General features: G+C 37.3%; 1 pseudogene; it reads left to right on the top strand.

Annotated features, from left to right (window-relative positions):
- Positions 1–13249: 13249 nt before the first annotated feature.
- On the top strand, positions 13250–22107 carry LOC141416532 (olfactory receptor 7A10-like; annotated as a pseudogene).
- Positions 22108–23533: the final 1426 nt, after the last annotated feature.

The following is a 23533-nucleotide window of genomic DNA, read 5'->3' as shown; positions in this document are numbered from 1 at the left end:
TCGAATCTAGCTATGCTCTCCAACATGTATCAGTTGTTTATTTTGAAAATATCCAAATTCTATTCTATGTCTTATTTTGCAGCAATTGTCTTATGTACCGAAATTTTCTTTCCATGAAGGGTATGTAAGGACTTTTATTTCTTAATTTACTATACTCATTGCCTAGACAAGGCCAAAAATATGATTGCAACTTAATTTGCACTTCTCAAATGGATAAATGAATTCCTTAATAAATGTGCAGAATATACAAGAAATATAAAAAACGTAGGGATGGAGAGCAATTCCCCTTAAGAAATGTCCCAGGGGAAGTCCTAAATGGACCATATGTAAAATGTTATTTTCCTCTTTTCTGTTAGTAAAACACAATTAATTCAAACACAAAACTATACCCAAGTTTCTGAATATTTTTCTTCTGGGAATTTCACGGGATTCAGAACTGCATGCCCTCATATTTGCACTGTTACTTTCCATGTACCTGGCTGCTCTGCTTGAGAACCTGCTCAGCATCATGGTCACAAACTTAGACTTCCACCCACACATGCCCATGTACTTCTTCCTCTCAAATCTGCTCCTTGTTGACATCTATTTCACCTTCATCACTCTCCCAAAGATGCTGGTGAACATCCAGACACACAGCAAGGCCATAACTTATAAAGGCTGTATCACACAGATTTATTTTTTCACATTTTTTGTAGTATTGGACAACTTCCTCCTGACTGTGGTGGTCTATGAGCACTTTGTGACAATTTGTCACCATCTGTACTACATAGCCATCAAGAACCACAAGCTCTGTCTATTGCTGATGTTGGTGTCCTGTGCAACTTGTGCCTTGAGTTCTTTATTAGAAACATAGTGGCATTGCAGCTGTCATTCTGTACTGAGGTGGAAATCCTTCACTTTTTCTGTGAACCTAATCAGTTGATTCACCATGCCTGTTGACATATTTGTGAATGACATGGCAATACACATTGCAGATTTTCTGGTGGTTATTTGTCCTCTCAGTGGCATTCTTTTCTTGTGCTCCAAGGTAATGTCTTTGATCCATGCAATCTCATCAACTCAGGGGAAGTACAAAGTATTTTCCACCCATTTGTCTCAACTTTCATTGTCTCATTATATTACATTGGACTAGGAGTGCACCTCAGTTCTGGTGTGACCCAAAAGCCACACTCAACTGCAAGAGCCTCAGTGATGTACAGTGTAGTCACCCCTATGCTGAATGCCTTCCTCTACCATCTGAGAATAAAAGATATCAAGGGTGCTCTGAAAAGACTTTTTGACATAAAAATAATAAAAGTATCCCTTTTTCTGAGCCAGAAGAATTATATGTGATTAGATTGTACAACTCAAATTCAAGGTCAGACATGGGATTCATGATGAGGTGGGTGAAATAGAATTTATTCCTTTTATTGTGTTCATAGATTCTTTTTCTAATTTTATTTTTTTTACTATTCAATTACAAAATTGCTTTATTACAATTTTCTTTCTGTAACACCCAAAAATCTGCCTTTTATGGTGTTCAAATACCCACAAACACTTTTGATCTTTGGATCAAAAATGCCTTGGTACTGGCACAAAAACAGACATGAAGACCAGTGGAACCGAATAGAGGACCCGGATATGAAGCCACACAACTATAACCAACTTTGTCTCTGACAAAGGTGCTAAAAATATATGACGGAGAAAAGACACCTCTTCAATAAAAACTGCTGGGAAAACTGGTTAGCAGTCTACAAAAAACTGAAACTAGATCCATGGTTATCATCCTATACCAATATTAACTCAAAATGGATCAAGGATCTTAATATCAGACCCCAAACTCTAAAGTTGATATAGGAAAGAGTAGGAAATACTTTGGAACTAATAGATATAGGCACGGACTTTCTCAATGGAACTAATAAGTATAGGCAAGGACTTTCTCAATGGAACCCCAGCAGCTCAGCAACTAAGAGAAAGTATAGACAAATGGGACTTCATAAAACTAAAAAGCTTCTGCTCAACAAAAGAAATGGTTTCTAAACTGAAGAGAACACCCACAGAGTGGGAGAAAATATTTGCCAGCTACACAAATAATATTTGCCAGCTACACAAAATAATGTGGATGTCTGCACCTTAGGGTATGTTATCCAGTAATTAGTTTATATTCTCATATTAAGGATCCTTGTTCAATTTTGATTCATTTTCTACAGAGCTAAACATAGTCATAAGCAAAATAGCTCCCTTGAAGTATTTACTCCAGGTTCTTACCCAGGAAAACATAATACTTGACAAAATATTTTCCACAATTTTGCTAGTGCATATAAATTGAATATTGGTAGGAGTTTTATCATGGTACTTCCATAAATCCATATAATATATGTTGAACATAGTCACACCCTCCATTTCATTCTGATCTCCATGCTCCTCCACCCTCCTTTTTATCTTTCTTGCAATTTTAAATAAGGTTCATTTTGACAATTTGTGTATGCACACAATGTACTTTGATCATATTGTCTGCCTCCCACCTTCTTGTGGGTTCCCCCTCCAATACTCCCACTGTTATTTATATGTTCATTTTTTTCTTCAGATGTAGCTTTTGCAGGTCAGAGAAAATTCACATTTGTCTCTCTGATCCTGGCCTATTTCACTTAACAGGATGATCTCCAGATTCCTGTACTTCCTGCAATAGTGTGTGTTTCACATTCATCAATGAGATCCTCTGTGTGTGTGTATTACATTATCTTTGTGCATTCATCACTTAGTAGGAACCAAGGCTGACTCCTTAATATGACTATTGTGAGTAGTACTGTGATAAACATGAGTGTAAATTACCTCTGTTGTGTGCTGACTTGCATTCCTTTAGTTGTATGCCCAAGAGTGGTATAAAAGGATCAGATGGGTAGTTTTGAGATTACAAATATGTATGATGGGTATATGTTTGGCTCTTAGGGACAAGTCACAGTGTAGGAGGGTAGGACAATATGGAGATAAAAGACTTACATTCCTAATCCTTGAATTGTGGGACTGTCCTGTATTTCATTTTATTTTTGATGAGCCTATACTCCCTCTACACTTTAATGTGTTCAATGTGATATTTCCCCACATGCACACAAAATGCACTAAAGAAGTCCTGTATCTCTTCATTCATTCCCTACTCACCTACTAACCCACTTCTATTAACCACTGTCATACAGTATACGTGAATCAGCTGAATACCCTTGTGTAACATGAACTTATAGTGAAGATCATGAGGTCCTTGTCTTTCTAAATCTGGATTATTTAAATGGCAATGTGTATTCCAGTTCTTTTGATGTTGGCATAAATGACAAGCTTCCACTATTCTTCATAACACAGTAGTATTTCATTTTGTACATGCACCATGTTTTCTTTAGCCCTTCATCTTGTGATAGACACTCTGTTGGATTACAGACCCCAACTATTGTGAATATTGCCACAATAAGCATTGTCTGGCAGGTGTCTTTTAAGTCTTCAGAATTCATTTCCTTGTTACTAGTGTTAACATCCTGGGTAAGACCTTGCTGGGTTGCTTTTTCTTGGTATTAATGTAGAAGATGAATAAAGGGCACATAAATCATTCTGTATAATTACTTCTTCCTACATTGTAATCTATACCAACTCAAAGTAATGATGTACAATTAAAAGTTATAAAATTATTCCTTAAAGGTACTAGAGCATGGTGTTTTTACTCACTTCATGTTTTGACATTAGCCTTTTTTTTCAAATCACATTTCCTTTTTCACTTTCTCCTATATAATTTAATGCTCTTTCAAATATAGCTTACTTAAAATTACACCAAAATATTTTGTTCTAAAAAGTGTCAGTAAATTAAAAGGTGAATTCATGCTGGCATTCTAAAAATCAATAAAAAATAAATTAAAAGGCATCCTGTGGTTGGGGGCAACATGGCAAAAGAGTAGGTTCTGTCTCCATCCAAACCTTTAATGAGAATTTGAATAACAGTGAAAAGACAGATATCAAAATGAGGAAGAGCTCAGAGAAACATGAAAGAGTGACAGGTTATCTGAAAAATCAAAAATGACAGATGAATCAAGAAAAAAACTTGAAGCTGCATCCCAGGATCCCATCCTAGCTCCCACTATTGGAAAAAGCTGAAGCCTCCATCTCAAGGTAAGCAAGGCAGCAGCTGTGACATACTGGCAGACTTAGATCTGGGACAAAAACTACACAGCCCACAACCCCCAACACCAGTGCATAGATTTGACAGGACAGTCATTTCCACTGTGTAACGTGCCAGCTTCAGATAAGATAAACCCTCATCCACCATAACTCAGAAAGCTGTTACAGGGCATATCTGGAGAGAGGACGTCTTGTTGAGTTCGAAGTACTAGGGGATCCTGACTACAAGGACCAATTAATCTTCAGGATGTCTTGAAACACCTGTCTACAGAGAGGCTTTGACTTGCAGCTAGCCAAGAAGTTAAAGGGAGCTGAGCTAGGAATTGACCAACCTACCTAGCTGCTTATGGAAATTTTCCAAATCAAAACACTTAACCTTTGCAGGCAGAGAGCTGGGATATCTGAAGCTCCTTGAAGGTAGGTGAGTTTTGTGACTGGACAATTCAGGACACTTGGAAAATCACAGCAGAGAGTTCTTCAGCTCCCAGCCACAGTGTTAATGTGTGAATCTGCCACCAGAGGCAAACTTAGTGAGGGAAATGTTGGGACAGTGCAATCTCACAGAAAGAAAACAGCAAATACATCCCAAGGAAGGCAGACTTGCCCAATCCTTCCATCACAGCCCCAACAAACAATGTCAATGTGACAAAAAAGCACAGACCCCCACTGATAAGAACTCAAGTTATTTAAAGGCAGCTGCTTGACTGAAAATAAATAGAGGCAATGAGCTTCTAAACCAAGCAACTCAGGGGATTTTAAAGCTCACATCCTGGGAAGCTCCAGGTCATGGAACCAGATTGTGTGCATGGTGACAACCACCAGGGGGAGACATAGAGAGAATGAGACTTTGGGGCAATCTTAAAAAAAGATCAGAGGAATTCCAAGATGGCGGCTAGAGGGAGGAAGCAGAAAGCGACCCTCCTATAGTGAAATCTTGGAGAAACGCTGGAGACACACTTTGCAGGCATAATCACCGAGAAAAGGCATAACTTTGACCCCTCCACATCTCCAGCCGGCGCAGAGAATCTCCACTTCACGTTAAACGGAGAACCGAGGAGGCCCCCGGGCCGCCAGTGGCCGGCGCCCATACGGCTTGGGAAGACGCGGACCAGGTGAGCTTCGCGGTACCGCGGTTCCCCCACAGACAAGCCTGGGCCAGAGCAGCATAGCCCCCTGGACAGACTGACCTCCACCCGGGAAAAAAACAGAAACTGAGTACTAAGCAATAAGAACAGTTAAGACACGCTGGAAAGAGGGTGGGGCGCCCTGAGCGCTGAAGATTGGGGGAAGGGAATCCTTCCCGGGACTGTAAATAAACGAGCCGGGCGGGCCGGAGAGGCTCTGGCGGGAGCGGGGCGCGCCAGCAACCAGGAGCGGGGACGCTTGTGAGAGGAGGGAAGACCCACTTCCCACGTGAACTGTAAATAAACACGCAGGCCTGACAACGCGGGGCAGTGTCGCCTTTCCCAGTGCTTGGAAAGGGAAAAGCCTGTAGCAGAGGCCCCCCTCCCCCGCACAGGAGAACTCTGAGCAAACAAAGCCTGTGGGACCAGGTGAGTGCTAAGCTCACCCCAGAGATCTGCATAAATAACGCCGCCAGCTACAGGCTGAGAGCAGCAGGCAGGCAAGCCACAGTTGCAGATACCACTCTCAGAACTGCCTCCAGACGCTTTTTTTTCTTTTTCTCCCTACCTTTGATGAGAGAACAACCGAATTACACCTGCAAGCTGAAAAACTTACTGAAACTGTATTGCATTTGAACTGGGGACACTTGGTGGGGCTTTTTTTTTTTTTCTTCTGTGTGTGTGTGAGTGTAGTTTTGTTCTACTTTATGCATCCCCTTTGATGAGACAACTACAGAACAACATCTGAGGCACCAACTCCAGGACTGGAGATTGAGACGGACATCCAAATTATTAAGACTGAAATTGCATTGCATATAAACTTGGAAGTTTTTTGGTTTTTTGGGTTTTTTTTTTTTTTTAATTTTCTATTTTCCATTTTATTTTAATTCATTTTATAAATAGATATTACTTTCATATACTTATTTTTTATTTTTTTTATCTTTGATTTTCAATCCTCTCTCTGTCACTCTATTGTCTGTTCAGCTTACTGTCGATTAGTACACTAACACTCCCTGTTTATACCTTTGAAACTCTCTTGTCTGATACCTTGTTCTGCTTTCTCCCTCTTGTCTGTATATTTGTTTTCCCCTTTTCTTTAACTTCTTGCTTTCCATCTCAGCTCACTCTTCCATTCTCAATATTACCATTGTTATTATTACAAGCTAGAAAATACTTAATTACACACAGTACAGGGACAGTAACAACACCAAGGACAATGACAGGAAGACAGAAAAAACAAGGAAACCAGTTTCCCCACAGCAAAAAATTAGTACAGGAACCAGAGGGGAATGAAGAGAACAGAAACTCAGAGCCAGACTCCAACCGAATGAAGATAAACTATGCCAAAGGACCAAATGAAGCCTACAAGAATAATTTAAAAGAAGACATACTACAAGTACTCAATGAGAATTTTATAGAGATGATACTGGATAGGGTCAACCAAAATGTACAGGAGACACTCAAGAAATTCCAAGACAATAAAAATAGAGAATTTGAAAAAGCAAAAGAAGAAATAAAGGAAACCATAGAAGCACTGTATAAACACCAAAGTGAAAGAGAGAACACAATGAATAAATGGATAAATGAACTCAGGACAAAAATAGACAACAATAAAGAAGAAAACAGCCAGGATATGGAAAACCTCAGAAAAAAGAACGAAACAGAACTGCAAAACAAAACGGAAGGCCAATCCAGCAGAATAGAACAAACAGAAGACAGAATCTCAGAACTTGAAGATGAAATGGTAATTAAAGGAAAAACTGAAGAACTACTAATTAAACAACTCAAGACCTGTGAAAAGAAAATGCAAGAATTCACTGACTCCATCAAAAGACCAAACTTGAGAATCATGGGCATCGAAGAAGGAGAAGAGGTGCAAGCGAAGGGAATGCGTAATATATTCAACAAAATAATAACGGAAAATTTCCCAAATCTAGAGAAAGATATTCCCATACAAATGCAAGAGGCCTCCAGGACACCAAACAGACCAGATCAAAATAGAACTACTCCATGACATATCATCATTAAAACAACAAGTTCAGAAACTAAGGAAAGAATATTGAAGGCTGCAAGAGAGAAAAAACAAGTAACATACAAAGGTAAACCCATCAAAATCACAGCAGACTTCTCAACAGAAACATTAAAAGCAAGAAGAGCGTGGGGTGAGATCTTCCGGGCACTGAATGAAAATAACTTCAACCCCAGGATACTCTACCCAGCAAAGCTATCATTCAAAATAGATGGAGCAATAAAAGTCTTCCATGATAAGCAGAAACTAAAACAATATGTGACCACAAAGCCACCATTACAAAAGATTCTGCAAGGGATCCTGCACACAGAAAGTGACACCCAACTTAACCATGAAAAGGCAGGCAGCACCAAACCACAGGATAAGAAAAAGCAAGACAGTAGAGAGTAACATCAAGTTAGGTACACACAATCAAACCTTCAAACAACTAAGATAACTAAATGGCAGGAATCACCACATACCTATCAGTACTAACACTTAATGTTAATGGACTTAATTCACCCATCAAAAGACACCGTTTGACAAAATGGATTAACAAAGAAGATCCAACAATTTGTTGCTTACAGGAGACTCATCTCACCGACAGAAATAAGCATATGCTTAGGATGAAAGGCTGGAAGAAGATTTACCAAGCCAATGGCCCCTGAAAACAAGCAGGAGTAGCAATACTTATCTCTGACAAAGTAGACTTCAAACCTACATTGATCAAACGAGATAAAGAAGGACATTCCATACTAATAAAAGGGGAAATAGACCAAAAGGAAATAATAATCATCAATCTGTACACACCCAATGTCAACGCACCCAATTTCATCAAACATACCCTGAAAGACCTAAAAGCATATATAAACGCCAACACAGTGGTTGTGGGAGACTTTAACACTCCATTATCATCAATAGATAGGTCATCCAAACAAAAACTCAATAAAGAAATCCAAGATCTAAAATATGCAATAGATCAAGTGGACCTAGTAGATGTCTACAGAACATTTCATCCAACCTCTACACAATATACATTCTTCTCAGCAGCCCATGGAACCTTCTCCAAAATGGATCATATCCTAGGGCACAAAGCAAGCCTCAGCTAATATAAGAAAATAGAAATAATACCATGCATACTATCTGACCACAATGCAGTAAAAGTAGAACTCAACAACAAAAGTAAAGACAAAAAACATGCAAACAGCTGGAAACTAAATAACTCATTACTTAATGAAGAATGGATCATCGATGCAATAAAAGAGGAAATTAAAAAGTTCCTAGAAGTCAATGAAAATGAAAACACAACCTACCGGAACCTATGGGACACAGCTAAGGCAGTCTTGAGAGGAAAGTTTATAGCCATGAGTGCATATATTAAAAAGATTGAAAGATCCCAAATCAATGACCTAATGATACATCTCAAACTCCTAGAAAAACAAGAACAAGCAAATCCCAAAACAAATAGAAGGAGAGAAATAATAAAAATAAGAGCTGAAATCAACGAAATAGAAACCAAAAAACCATACAAAGAATTAATGAAACAAAAAGTTGGTTCTTTGAAAAAATAAACAAGATCGATAGACCCCTGGCAAACCTGACTAAAATGAGGAGAGAAAAAACCCAAATTAGTAGAATCAGGAATGCAAAAGGGGAGATAACAACAAACACCATGGAATTCCAGGAAATCATCAGAGACTACTTCAAGAACCTATATTCAAATAAATTTGAAAATCTAAAAGAAATGGACAGATTTCTAGATACATATGATCATCCAAAACTGAACCAAGAGGAAATTAATCACCTGAATAGACCTATAACACAAAATGAAATTGAAGCAGCAATCAAGAGTCTCCCCAAAAAGAAAAGTCCAGGACCTGATGGATTCTCTGCTGAATTCTATCAGACCTTTAAAGAAGAACTGATACCAACCCTCCTTAAACTGTTCCATGAAATAGAAAGGGAAGGAAAACTGCCAAACACATTTTATGAAGCCACTATTACACTTATCCCAAAACCAGGCAAAGACACCTCCAAAAAGGAGAACTATAGGCCAATCTCCTTAATGAACATTGATGCAAAAATCCTCAACAAAATAATGGCAAATCGAATTCAGCAACACATCAAAAAGATTATTCACCACGACCAGGTAGGCTTCATCCCAGGGATGCAGGGGTGGTTCAACATACGAAAATCAATAAACGTAATAAACCACATTAACAGAAGCAAAGACAAAAACCACTTGATCATCTCAATAGATGCAGAAAAAGCCTTTGATAAGATCCAACATCATTTCATGATAAAAGCTCTAAGAAAACTAGGAATAGAAGGAAAGTTCCTCAACATTATAAAAGCTATATATGACAAACCTACAGCCAGCATTATACTTAACGGAGAAAAATTAAAACCATTCCCTCTAAAATCAGGAACCAGACAAGGATGCCCACTATCTCCACTCCTATTCAACATAGTACTGGAATTCCTAGCCAGAGCAATTAGGCAAGAAGAAGGAATAAAAGGAATACAAATAGGTAAAGAAACTGTCAAAATATCCCTATTTGCAGACGACATGATCCTATACCTTAAAGACCCAAAAAACTCTACTCAGAAGCTTCTAGACATCATCAATAGCTATAGCAAGGTAGCAGGATATAAAATCAACATAGAAAAATCATTAGCATTTCTATACACTAACAATGAGCAAACGGAAAAAGAATGTATGAAAACAGTTCCATTTACAATAGCCTCAAAAAAAATCAAATACCTAGGTGTAAACCTAACAAAAGATGTGAAAGACCTCTACAAGGAAAACTATACACTTCTGAAGAAAGAGATTGAGGAAGACTATAGAAAGTGGAGAGATCTCCCATGCTCATGGATTGGTAGAATCAACATAGTAAAAATGTCTATACTCCCAAAAGTAATCTACATGTTTAATGCAATTCCCATCAAAATTCCAATGACATTCATTAAAGAGATTGAAAAATCTACTGTTAAATTTATATGGAAACACAAGAGGCCACGAATAGCCAAGGCAATACTCAGTCAAAAGAACAATGCAGGAGGTATCACAATACCTGACTTCAAACTATATTACAAAGCAATAACAATAAAAACAGCATGGTACTGGCACAAAAACAGACATGAAGACCAGTGGAACAGAATAGAGGATCCAGATATGAAGCCACACAACTATGAGCAACTTATCTTTGACAAAGGAGCTAAAAATATACGATGGAGAAATAGCAGCCTCTTCAACAAAAACTGCTGGGAAAACTGGTTAGCAGTCTGCAAAAAACTGAAACTAGATCCATGTATATCACCCTATACCAAGATTAACTCAAAATGGATCAAGGATCTTAATATCAGACCCCAAACTCTTAAGTTGATACAAGAAAGAGTAGGAAATACTCTGGAGTTAGTAGGTATAGGTAAGAACTTTCTCAATGAAACCCCAGCAGCACAGCAACTAAGAGATAGCATAGATAAATGGGACCTCATAAAACTAAAAAGCTTCTGTTCATCAAAAGAAATGGTCTCTAAACTGAAGAGAACACCCACAGAGTGGGAGAAAATATTTGCCAATTATACATCAGACAAAGGACTGATAACCAGAATATACAGGGAACTTAAAAAACTAAATTCTCCCAAAACTAATGAACCAATAAAGAAATGGGCATGTGAACTAAACAGAACTTTCTCAAAAGAAGAAATTCAAATGGCCAGAAAACACATGAAAAAATGCTCACCATCTCTAGCAATAAAGGAAATGCAAATTAAAACCACACTAAGATTCCACCTCACCCCTGTTAGAATAGCCATCATCAGCAACACCACCAACAACAGGTGTTGGCGAGGATGCGGGGAAAAAGGAACCCTCTTACACTGTTGGTGGGAATGTAGACTAGTACAACCACTCTGGAAAAAAATTTGGAGGCTACTTAAAAAGCTGGACATCGATCTACCATTTGATCCAGCAATACCACTCTTGGGGATATACCCAAAAGACTGTTACTCCAGAGGCCCCTGCACATCCATGTTTATTGCGGCACTATTCACAATAGCCAAGTTATGGAAACAGCCAAGATGCCCCAGCACTGACGAATGGATTAAGAAAATGTGGTATCTATACACAATGGAATTTTATGCAGCCATGAAGAAGAACGAAATGTTATCATTCGCTGGTAAATGGATGGAATTGGAGAACATCATTCTGAGTGAGGTTAGCCTGGCCCAAAAGACCAAAAATCGTATGTTCTCCCTCATATGTGGACATTAGATCAAGGGCAAACACAACAAGGGGATTGGACTATGAGCACATTATAAAAGCGAGAGCACACAAGGGAGGGGTGAGGATAGGTAAGACACCTAAAAAACTAGCTAGCATTTGTTGCCCTTAATGCAGAGAAACTAAAGCAGATACCTTAAAGCAACTGAGGCCAATAGGAAAAGGGGACCAGGAACTAGAGAAAAGGTTAGATTAAAAAGAATTAACCTAGAAGGTAACACCCATGCACAGGAAATCAATGTGAGTCAATGCCCTGTATAGCTATCCTTATCTCAACCAGCAAAACCCCTTGTTCCTTCCTATTATTGCTTATACTCTCTCTACAACAAAATTAGAGATAAGGGCAAAATAGTTTCTGCTGGGTATTGAGGGGGGGAGCGGGAGGGGGTGGAGTGGGTGGTTAGGGAGGGGGTGGGGGCAGGGGGGAGAAATAAACCAAGCCTTGTATGCACATATGAATAATAAAAGAAAAATGAAAAAAAAAAATAAAAAAAGATCAAAATTCCACAGGTCAGGGGCTCTGCCCTTTATACTACCTGTACCTTACCAAATGAGCATCCCTGCCCATTCACATCTCTTTACATTTCAGCAAGAAGTCTCATCCCCAACTATGGAGGTTACATAGACCCAGAACAACCCAGAAGGTAAAGCTCTTTAAGAGAATTGGTCTGGAAAGTTTCAATTACTCTGTCATCTGCCTTCCCCTGAGACAACTGCTACACCCAAAGTTACAGTTGCAATGATACCCTCCTGAAGTTGTTCCTATAATATCTAGGGCACGAGGACAAACTTTGACATGTGCTGGTGTTGTAATAATATTTCTCTCCAACAAGAAATGTAAGTATTTTTTATTGGTTTTTTTTTGGGGGGGTTTCTTTTTGTGAGGGGGTTCTATTTCTTCTTTTCCCTTCATCCAATTTGTTTTCATTTGTTTGTTTCTCTCCTTTGTGTTAATATATTATATCTTCTCTTTTTAAATTTGGTTTCCTATTGTCGCAATTTTTTTCTTTTCTTTTACTGTATTCTCCTTATTCTAAAAATGATTCTCTATTTCCATGTTATGAATACATATAACTCTCTCACAGTATTATCTCCTTCACCTACCTCCACTTCTTTCCATTGGTCCTGCTCCCCTCTTTTCCCTGTGCCAAATTCCCACAACACACCATTTCCAATCTTTATATTTTTCAACTTGTGTTAAGCCCAAAATCATTCTCCCACAAGCCAGCGTTTTGACCCCAAACAACTTTGTTTGGAGACAGGTAAGGTTTCAATTGTTCTTTCCTTGTTCAAGTATTTGATTTATTGCTGAATTGTTAACCATGTTTTTACATTTATCAGTTTACATAAGGAAATGGAACTTAGACTAACAGATGTGCAAGTCACAGCAAGAAAATCTAAATATGAATATTTAAGCAATTTGTCCCCTCTAAATTCTCACCCAAGTCAACAACTGAATCCAATGAATAGGAAAAGCCCAAATGTCTGAGAAAGAATTCATCATCTTACTATTAAAATTATGGGAGATCTTGCCAACAAGGATTCAAATAAACAGATAAATGAAGTGAGGAAATCAGTCCAAGACCTAAGCAAGAAAGCCAGCAACATGGAAGAGTAACTCATCAAGGAAATGCAAGTAACAAAGTAGAAAATTTAGAAATGGAAACCTCAATATTGCAAATAAAAGCCACAATGAATAGTGTTATCAGTAGACAACATCAAGAAGAAGAAAGAATATCAGATATGGAGGTAAAGATCAAGGAGATATTGCACTCAAATAACCACAAAAAATTAATACACATGCATACAATGTACAAGAATTCTGGGACATGACCAAAAGCCCAAAGGTAAGAATTCACAGCTTGGAAGAAGGAGATGAAATACAAGATAAAGGCATAACAAATTTATTCAATGAAATCATGGTAGAAACTTTCCCTTATCAATGTAACAATATAGATATCAATGTGCAGGAGGAACACTGAAGTGCAAATAGACATGACTAGGAAAGAACAACCCCATATCCTATCATAATTAAAATGCCAAAACTTGAGAAAGAAGAAAGGATACTGTAGGCTTCAAGAGAAAAATGACAGCTATGTACAAATGTAACCACATAAGAATCGCCTCAGACACTTACTGAAAGCCCAAAAGTCAAGACAATATGAAAGAATATAATTGAAGTTTTGAAAGAGAATAACTGCCAAACAACAATAAAATATCCAGCAAAGCTCTCTTTCAATCTTGATAAGGAAATAAGGACCTTCCAAGTTTAGGATAAGCTAAAGTGGTCCATGTGCACCAAGCCTGCATTACAAAAGATGCTCAGGGGAATAACTCACATGGAAAAGGGTAAAACACCATCACAAACACCAGAGGACATGAAAGAATAAAACTTAAAAGGGGGATTAATGAACCCATGAGATCTAGGAATGTAGCAAGCATGATCAACTCAGTAGACCAGTAAAACCTGAAGGTGAACAAAGCTGAAAGTAAAGAACAGTCAACACAAGACTCAATCTGGAAAAAAAAAACAATAGAAACACAGGAATCAGTAAATCTTCTCAATCATAACCTGAAAAGTAAATGGGCTTAGCTCTCCAATGACAAGACATAGACTGTCTGATTGGATCAAAAATCAAGATCCAAGATTCTGTCTATAAGAAACATACTTCACAACCAAAAACACCCAAAAAGTAAAAGTTGAAGGTTAAAAAAAAACTATAAGTGATGTAGAAACCAAAAGCAAGCAGGAGGACTATGCATGTTTTACTCAAATATCAGTCAGAAGAAATGAGGCTCACTACATTTATAAAGGGTATAAAATTCAGAATGAAGATAGTACAATTCTAAAGATAACATGCACCAAACATCAGTGCTCCCAAATTCATAAAACAAACACCGTTGAGTTTAAAGTAACAGACATGTCCAGACATAATAATAGCTGTAGATCTCAAAAACCTCACTCTCATCAATAGACAGAACACCCAGAAATAAAATTAAGAAACATATCTTAGAACTATATAATACCATGAATAAAATGGACCTAACAGAGTATTACTGACCAGAACCTTCTCTAAAATAGACCACACATATCCTACATCATAAAGCAAAACTCAACAAATACAAAACAAATCAAAATAATGCCCTGACAGAAAATAATGAAATAAAATTGAAATTAGTATCAAGGAAAAGCAAGAAAACCGTTCATATTTATGGAGATTGAACAATATACTTTTGAATAATCAATGGATAACTGCAGAAATTAGAAAGAAGTCCCGACATTCAGAGGAAAATGGAAACACATAATACCAGAACCTATGAGATACAGCAAAGGTAGTGTGAAGGGGAATTAAAACACAGAGAAATCTTTAAAAAACTGACTTAATGCTACATCTCAAGGATCTAGAAAAAATAAAAGCAAGTAAATACAAAATTAGCATTAGCAGAAAAATTATTTTAAAAAGGGGAAAAATCAATGAAATAGCCAGAATAGAAAAACTATAGAAAGATTCACCCCAAAATACTTGGTCCTTTGAAAGATAAGTAAAAATTATAAACCCAAGACATTCTCACCAGAAGGAATAGGGAAAATCCCAAAGTACTAAAAATAGAGGAGAAAAATTTAATATAAAAACAAATACAAATGAAATCCAAAAGACCATTAGGGAGTAACTTGCAAATGTACACTCAAATAAACCCAGGGTCATAAAGAAATGGATACATTTCTGCATATATTGGACCAAACAAGATTTAATCAAGAGTTTATAAAACACCTAAATACACCAATGACAAGCGATGAACTTAAGACAGTAATAAAGACTCTCTCAACAAATAAAAGCCCAGAAACTGACGGATTCATTACTAAATTTACCAGACCTTCAAAGCAGAACTAACACTAACACTATTCAATCTGTTCCATAAAATACAAAAGGAACACTTCTATACTCATACTATGGAGCCAGTATTATGCTAATACAAAAACCAAGAAAAGAAATCTTAAAAATAGAATTATGGTCCAATATCACTCAAGAACATAGATGTAAAATCCTTAATAAAATACTCACAGAATCCAACAATGCATCAAAAATATCACATACCACCATCAGGTTTCATTCCAGGGATGTAAGGAATGCATAACATGCAAACCTATAAACGTAATGCAATACATAAACAGAATCAAGGGCAAAAACCACGTCATTATATCAATATATTGAGAAAAATCCTTGGAAAAAATTCAACATCCTTTCATGATAAAAGCTCTGAAGAAACTAAAAATAAAAGGCACATTCCTCAACATTATATAGTCCATAGCCAACATCACATTAAATAAGGAAAAACTGAAACCATTTCCCCTAAAATAAGAAATTAGACAAGGGTGTCCACTCTTCCAACTCTTATTCAGTATAATACTGGAATACCTAGCCAGAGCAATAAGGCAGAAAAAAGAAATAAAATTCATTCATGTAGGAAAGGAAAAATTCAAATTGTCCCTATTTTCAGATGACATGATCTTATACCTAAAAAACCCTAAAATCTCAAATAAAATGCTCTTGGATTTCAAAAACACATTCAGCAAAGAGGGTGAATACTAATTCAATACATAAAAATCACTTGCATCAATCTGATAGAGTGACTTAAGTAGTAGAGCATCTTCCCAGCAAGCATGACACCCTGAATTCAAACCTCAGTACCACCATGAAAAAGCCACTTGCATTTCTGTATGCAAAGAATGAACAACCTGAGAACGAAATCAAGGAAACAATACCATTCACTATAGCTACAAGGGCTGGTGACATGGTTCAAGTGGTAGAGAGTCTGCTTAGCAAGCAAGAAGCCCTGAGTTCAAACACCAGTAATATCAAAAAAAGAAAACTCATCACGGGCTGGTGCAGTGGCTTAAGTGGTAGGGCACCTGCCTAGCAAGCATGAGGCCCAAAGTTCAAATACCAGCACTGGTCCAAAAAATGAAAAATCCACTATAGCTTCAAAAAAATTAGGTACCTAGGAATAAATTTAACAAAAGAAGTGAGTATCCTATACAATGAAATTATAAATCACTAAAGAAAGATATCAATGAGGACATTAAAAGACAAAAAGACACCCCATGCTCATGGATCAGCAGACTCAGTATTGTGAAAATGACTATCCTACCAAAGCAATCTGTATGTCATATCAAATCTCTATCAAAATTCCAATGATATTCTTCACAGAGATAGAAAAGTCAATCTTAAAGTTCATATGGAAGCAAAGAGAACTTAAATAGCCAAAGCAATCCTAAGCTAAAAGAATAACACTTGAAGTATCTTAAAACAGGTCTTTAAATCATACAAATGAGCCCTAGCAATAAAAACGGCATGGTACTGCCACAAAAACAGACAAGAAGTTCAATGAAATATAATACATGGCTCAGATACAAACCCATACAGATATCACCATCTGATTTTCAACATGGAAGCCCAATATGTGTTGGAGAAAAGATAGTCTCTTAAACAAATGGTGCTGGAAAACCTACAGAAGATTGAAATTAGACCCCAGCCTCTCACCTTGTAGTAGTATCAAGTAAGCATGGGTCAAAGAACATAATGTAACATCTGAAATGATGAAATTACACCAGGAAAAAAATGGGGAATACACTGTATCATATAGGCATAGGTACAACATTACAAACAGATCTCCAATAGCTCACCAATTAAGAGAGCTTATCAGAGCTGTGTGGTAGCCATGAGGATTGAAAGCAGTTAGTTCACCTGAATAGTTTGTGGGCTCATCTCTCTGGTATTGGAGAGAACTTGGTTCCAGTCAGCAGTTGTCCCTTGACCCCATTCTTTCCAGCAATGTTCCCAGTCTGGCATTTGTTTGAAGATCATATAATCAAATTCAATGTAATGTGTTGCATAACAGTGGAGCAGGGCAATAGGGAAACAGTAAGGAATAGAAGGGGTTATTCAGACAAGTGCAATATATACATGTGAGAAATACCAAGGCAATACCTCCTTGAATAAACAACATACAATTTAAAAACTGAAGAACAGGAAAATAAAACCGGTTCTTACCAGGGGTGTGGGAGCCAGAGGGAGGGAGAGAGTGAACAGAAGGTAGAGCAGGGTGCATATGGTGGGTGTACTTGTATATGTGTATGAAAACAAAATAATGAAATCTGTTGAACTTATTTTATGAATTGTGGACAGGGGATGTGGAGAATGATGGAAGGGGTAAATATAATTAATATATATGATATATTGTAACCACATATAAAAATAACATCATGAATCTTTTTGTACAGCTATTATATGCTTATAAAATTTAATAAAAGAATTTGGAAAAAGTGACAAAGAAAAAGAAAAAAAAGTGTTCAAGTGATTACTTGCTTCAAGGCAGAGATGTCAGGGAGAAAATGTAGTAAAGACTACACTCCTGTAATTCCTACCAGGTCTCTTGGGAACACAAAATGAGCAGGAAATTTTTCCTTTCTTCTCAGACCAATGTTCCACAGGAAAATCAGGTGCTTGGTGATTAGGTACATTATGAGAGGTAATGTACCTAATAAGCAGAGAGGGAGCTAGAAATACATCCCTGTCATTGTTGCTCAGGGTTCATTCTTGGCCAGAATAGGACACAGTTGTTCCTTTTGAAGTCCTAAAAGCCCTGAGCCTGGGTAGAGGACCAGTGCTTCACTCCTTTCTGCTGTCTTGTTTGGGGCAGAGCCTCAGTCTCCATCATCCACCATCCAGGAATGATTCCAGGCTTCCACAGGGTGGCCATAATTCTTTCAGAATACTGAAAGACCCCACCTAGGTGAGTCTGAGACTCCAGTGTGTTCTGAGGAAAGGTGCAACCTGAATGGAAACTGACAAAATTTACCTGGTGTCACCTGAGAAGCAAGTCAACGTAGGATAGAAGTGAGAGACCACTGCATGTGTTGGTTTACTTGAATAATTAATTGACAATATACTTGGCATCTTAAGATGTTTCAAAGAGAGGTAGTTTTTAGAGCCTGCAATGTACAGATCAAAGACATTATCTGATGGAAATGGAAACTCATATGGACACTGAATGGAGAAGTGGTATAATGTCTTTCTAATATAGTTAGACCATATCCAAAGATGCTTCAATTAGCAAAAGGAAAATTGAGTTTTAGGTGTGAAGGGAGGTGCAATGAATTGAGGGTATATTTTCTTTAGTCTTTAACATGCGATATATGTGATCCTGTTTCCATAATCACAAATGTGATAACTCATGTGCTTCCCTTGCTCAGGGCATGGTGAGAACACATGGACATAGCTGGGAAAGTTGTAATCATTGTTTCACTTAATTTCATTACTGTTGCTTGGCGCTGTGTCATGTGTCAGAAGCATGTGTGAGGTGCTTTATGTTTACAGAGGATGAAATGATATCTTAGACACTGCTTCTTCCATTTATCATAAAAAGAGTATTTTTTCAATGTTTGTTTTCAAGTTTTGCCAGTTAAGTCTCAAATTAGATGTCATGCACTGTTGTTAAACTAATTTACTTTGGAATTTTCATTGAGATACGGTTTCTGATTTTTCACTCATTTTAAAATACAATTGCTTTCAACCCATTTCTTTACCTGATTGTTTTCTTTATATCACAAATGTAATTTCTTAGTTTTTGTTATATTTTCTGAATTTTTTTAATTTTGAGAAAACAGAAAAGAAGTAGACCACTTAAGATCTCTGCTGAAATGGATCTCACATTATCATAGAAACCTGAATTCAATGGGATAAACGCATGCATGGTACAATGACAGATAATCACATGAGAACAGTGGACAGATTGTCCTGACAGATGCATCTTATTGAGCTGTCCTCAGACTTCTGGGACCTGACCTCACATATTATAAACTGGCAATAACACTTTCAAAATGCTGTTCATTTCTTCTTGCTATCATTTTGATGAGCACTATTCCATTTGTTTGTCACGAATGTTGTCCTGTGAGGTTTTTCTTGTGGAATCATTGTCTACACCAATTGTGACTCTTCTAACACAAGCTAAACCACAGGGGGAAGTAAAAAAGGGAACTTCTGTGATCCAGGACACATTTGACACAAAAATTCTGCCTGAATCCTTGTGCAAGAGCTATCTAATACAATCTGAATCATATTTGCATAGAATAGAATAGTGGGGTAGGTGGACAGGAGGAGGGGAAATGTGGAGTTATTTCTCCATGAATTTAGGTATACCTATAGTTATATAGGTAAATAAATTTCTGGAAATGTGCTGTACAGTATATCCCTAGCTTTAATATGAGGATATTGTGCACTTGAAATTGGGTGGGCATGGTGAGGCATACTGTGAGGTCAATACTAGCCTCCATTATATAGCAAGACCATGTCAAAAAAACAAAGTCAAAATAAACTAAAAGAAATATAAATAGAAGGAAGAATTTTTGTAAGGATTTTATCATCTTAAGTGTTTTACTGCAGAAAAAACAGTAATAACAACAACAACAACCACAAGCAGGCACACCAGGACCCACAAGATGCGATCATCATGTCTGTCGCATGGACTGGAGCAGCCAGGCTGTGCCTAAGTCCACCCTCATGCAATTGTCCACATGACACATTTGCAGTACTTGATACATGTGTTACTTCTCCATACAACTGCTAAGATACAAACATAAAGGACAACATGGAAGTGAACGACTCCCTGAATCTAAAAATCTTATAATTTCAGTGTTTTCTCTAAGACCACATCTTTCCTCAGCATTCTTGGATGCTATGTCTCTGTCATCTTCCTCTTGCTCATTCTGTTTGCCACATTGCCTTATTTTGAAATTTGAGGTTTCATAAAAGCACTGACCTCTGGGCCTTAGCACAGCTCATGTCTCCTGCCAGGCACAGACTTCTTTAGGTAACTGTTGGCTCCATCTCACTTCCTTGAAGCCTCTTCAGTGTTACCTTGTTTATCTGACCTCCTGTAGTTCATCAAAGGACATCCATTCCCACTCCATTCTCCTGTCCACTCTTTTTTTTCATTTATTTATTTACATATTTATTTGTTTGTTGTGTTTTTTTATTATTCATTTATTCACATGTGTATACATTGTTTGGGTCATTTCTCCCCCCGTCCCCTTCCCCCATCCTCTCCCCCCACTTCCGGGCAGAACCTGTTCTGCCCTTATCTCTAATTTTGTTGAAGAGAAGAGATAAGCATAATAAGGAAGACAAAGCGTTTTGGTAGTTGAGTTAAGGATAGCTATACAGAGAGATTCCTAGTATTGCTTTCGTGTACCCATGTGTTATGACCCATGTTGATTCAACTCTAACTGATCTTTTACATTGGTTCCTGATCCCCTTCTTGTGTTGACCGCTGTTGCTTTAAGGTTTCTGTATTAGTTCCTCTGGAGTGGGGACATCAAGCGCTTTCATGTTTTGGGTTTTCTACCTATTCCTATATCTCCCATATGTGTTCTCCCCTTGTCATGTGATCCAAGTCCAACCACTCTTTATTCATACTAATTATCACCAACTGATAGGGCATATGATAATCTCTCTTCATTTTTAACTGATACATAAAGACGATATTTATGAGATTTAATATGGTATTTGTCTAAATTAAAACATTATATGATGTTCAAATCTAGCTATGTCCTCAAACATCTGTCATTTGTTTAAGCTGAAAACATTCAAATCTTCTTCTAAGTCTTATTTTTCAGTATTTCTCTTATCTACTTCCATTCTCTTTCCATGAAAGGTCTGTAAGGATTTTATTTCTCAGTACCCTTTTCTCACTGCCTAGACAATATAAAGAATATGACTGTAACTCACTTTACATTTTCCAAGTGCAGAAAAGAATTGATAATTAACACTAAATAGATTATATATTTAAGGAAAGAGAATGATGGAGGGGGTAAATTGCAGTATGATATATTTGATATATTGTAAGAACTTTTGTAAATGCCCCAGTGTTACCCCCATCACAACAATTAAAAAAAGAAAAAAAATGCAAAGAATATCCAGACACAGAGATAGGCCATAATTTATGAAGACTGCATCATGCAGAATTTTTTTGCAAATTTTGCAGTGTTGGATGACTTCCTCTTGACTTTGATGGCCTATGACCCCATATACTACATGGTCATCATGAATCAACAGCTCTTTGTGTTGCTGATTATCAGGTCACAAGTACTCTGAATGCCTTATTACAAAGCTTACTGGCATTGCCTCTGTCCTTCTGTACAGAGATGGAAATTCCTAACTTTTTCTGTGGACCTACTCAGTTGGTTTTATCTTGCCTGTTCTGACACATTTCTTAATGACATGGTCATATATGATAGTTATGCTGTTTGCTCTGAGCCCCTTAAGTGGCATTCTTTACTCTTACTCCAAGATCATTTCCTCATCCATGCAGTCTCATCAGCTCAGGGGAAGTACAAAGCATTTTCCACGTGTCTGTCTCACCTCTCAGTTGTGTCCTTATGTTAGTGTACAGGCCTTGGCATGTACCTTAGTTTTGCTCTGAACCAAAACTCACACTCAACTTCAACAGCCCAGGTGATGTCACTCCTTCACCTACAGTCTGAGAAATGACATCAAGAGGGCTCTGAAAAGACTCTGTGAGAAAAAAAATTGTTTAATTTCTCAGCATCTTGGGACTAGTGCTGTTGAGCACAGAGCTGAAAGGTTTAGAATTAAAAATTACATTGATCCAATGTGGAAGTAATGATTGATTCTTCTAATTTCAGATGTTTCTACTTCTTTGACTTCAACATGTCTGTATAATTTATGTTATTCAGATTATTAAGGCTCTGTTTTTTGTGAAAAGTGAACCAGTGTCCACTTTAGCAATTTGATGTTTCTCAAAGTTATTTTCAATCATGCATTGAAAATATTCAAAATTTCCATGGGTTACATGGATTTCTTCAAAATAATCTCTTCTGGAATGTCATAGGTCACACACAGGTGATTTTCTCTCATTCATGCTAAAAGCCATGGTCATGTCCTGGGTGCACCCCTCCTATGGAAAAAAGCATACTTGATAACTAGACTACTCATATAATTTCATCCTAAAGGAAATCATGAGAGCACTGCAGTGCTCTAGAATACCCATCATTCTGTCAAGGATAATGATTTTAACTGCTCCTCCTGAGTATGTAGGTTTTAACAGACTAGTGTGTGTCATAACTGATCATTGTCCATTCTTCTCATCATCAAGACTGTTTTATTACTCACCTTGGGGAACACAGTAGCTACAATAATCATTTGGATAACCCGACAATTAAATAAACATCTTCAGTTGAAACCTACATGGAAAGATATGTTTTCTATTTTCTTTTTAAAACAATTTATTAGTATATAATATTTGTGCAGAGGGTTTTTGTTGTGACATTTCCATATGTGTGCACGATGTACTTTAGTTTGACTCATCCTCCTCCATTATTCTCCCTCCCCCTTCTTAAAATAACTTTGGCAGGTACCAGTGCTCCGTATTTACACATATATAAGAAACACACCAACCTTACTCACCTTCATTTATCCTCTTCACTTACCCTCTTCCTACTTGTACCCTCCCTTTATCAAGACCTGATTTACATTCCTGTCCTCTGTTTAAGTGCCTGTTCATTGTTGAGTGGGTTTTGCCTTGTTATTTTACCTGGAAATATATTGTACTTTACTCACTCTAACCACCCCTGCCTTACTCTTTCTTTCCCTTTATCTTCTACCCCATATTGGCCAATCATTTTTGGTGCATTTCATTATATGGAAAGACATTTTGAATTATCATATTGATTAATTTGACTTCACAATGAGAGGGGACCTTAGATATGAAGACATATATGCCTATATCAAACACTGAATTGCTATGAAACATGTTTCTTTTTTACCATCGGTATACTTCTCTGAAGTGTATAACATTTATGCCCAGTGTGGGGCTTACCGATTGTGGTTCAGTTGGTGTGATGTTTTCTTCACTTTTATTAGCATATATTCATTGTATGGATTCGTTATGACAATT

Source organism: Castor canadensis, chromosome 14, assembly GCF_047511655.1.
Source record: "Castor canadensis chromosome 14, mCasCan1.hap1v2, whole genome shotgun sequence".
In the NCBI taxonomy this organism is placed as follows: domain Eukaryota; kingdom Metazoa; phylum Chordata; class Mammalia; order Rodentia; family Castoridae; genus Castor; species Castor canadensis.
This window is presented reverse-complemented; position numbering and strand designations above follow the sequence as displayed.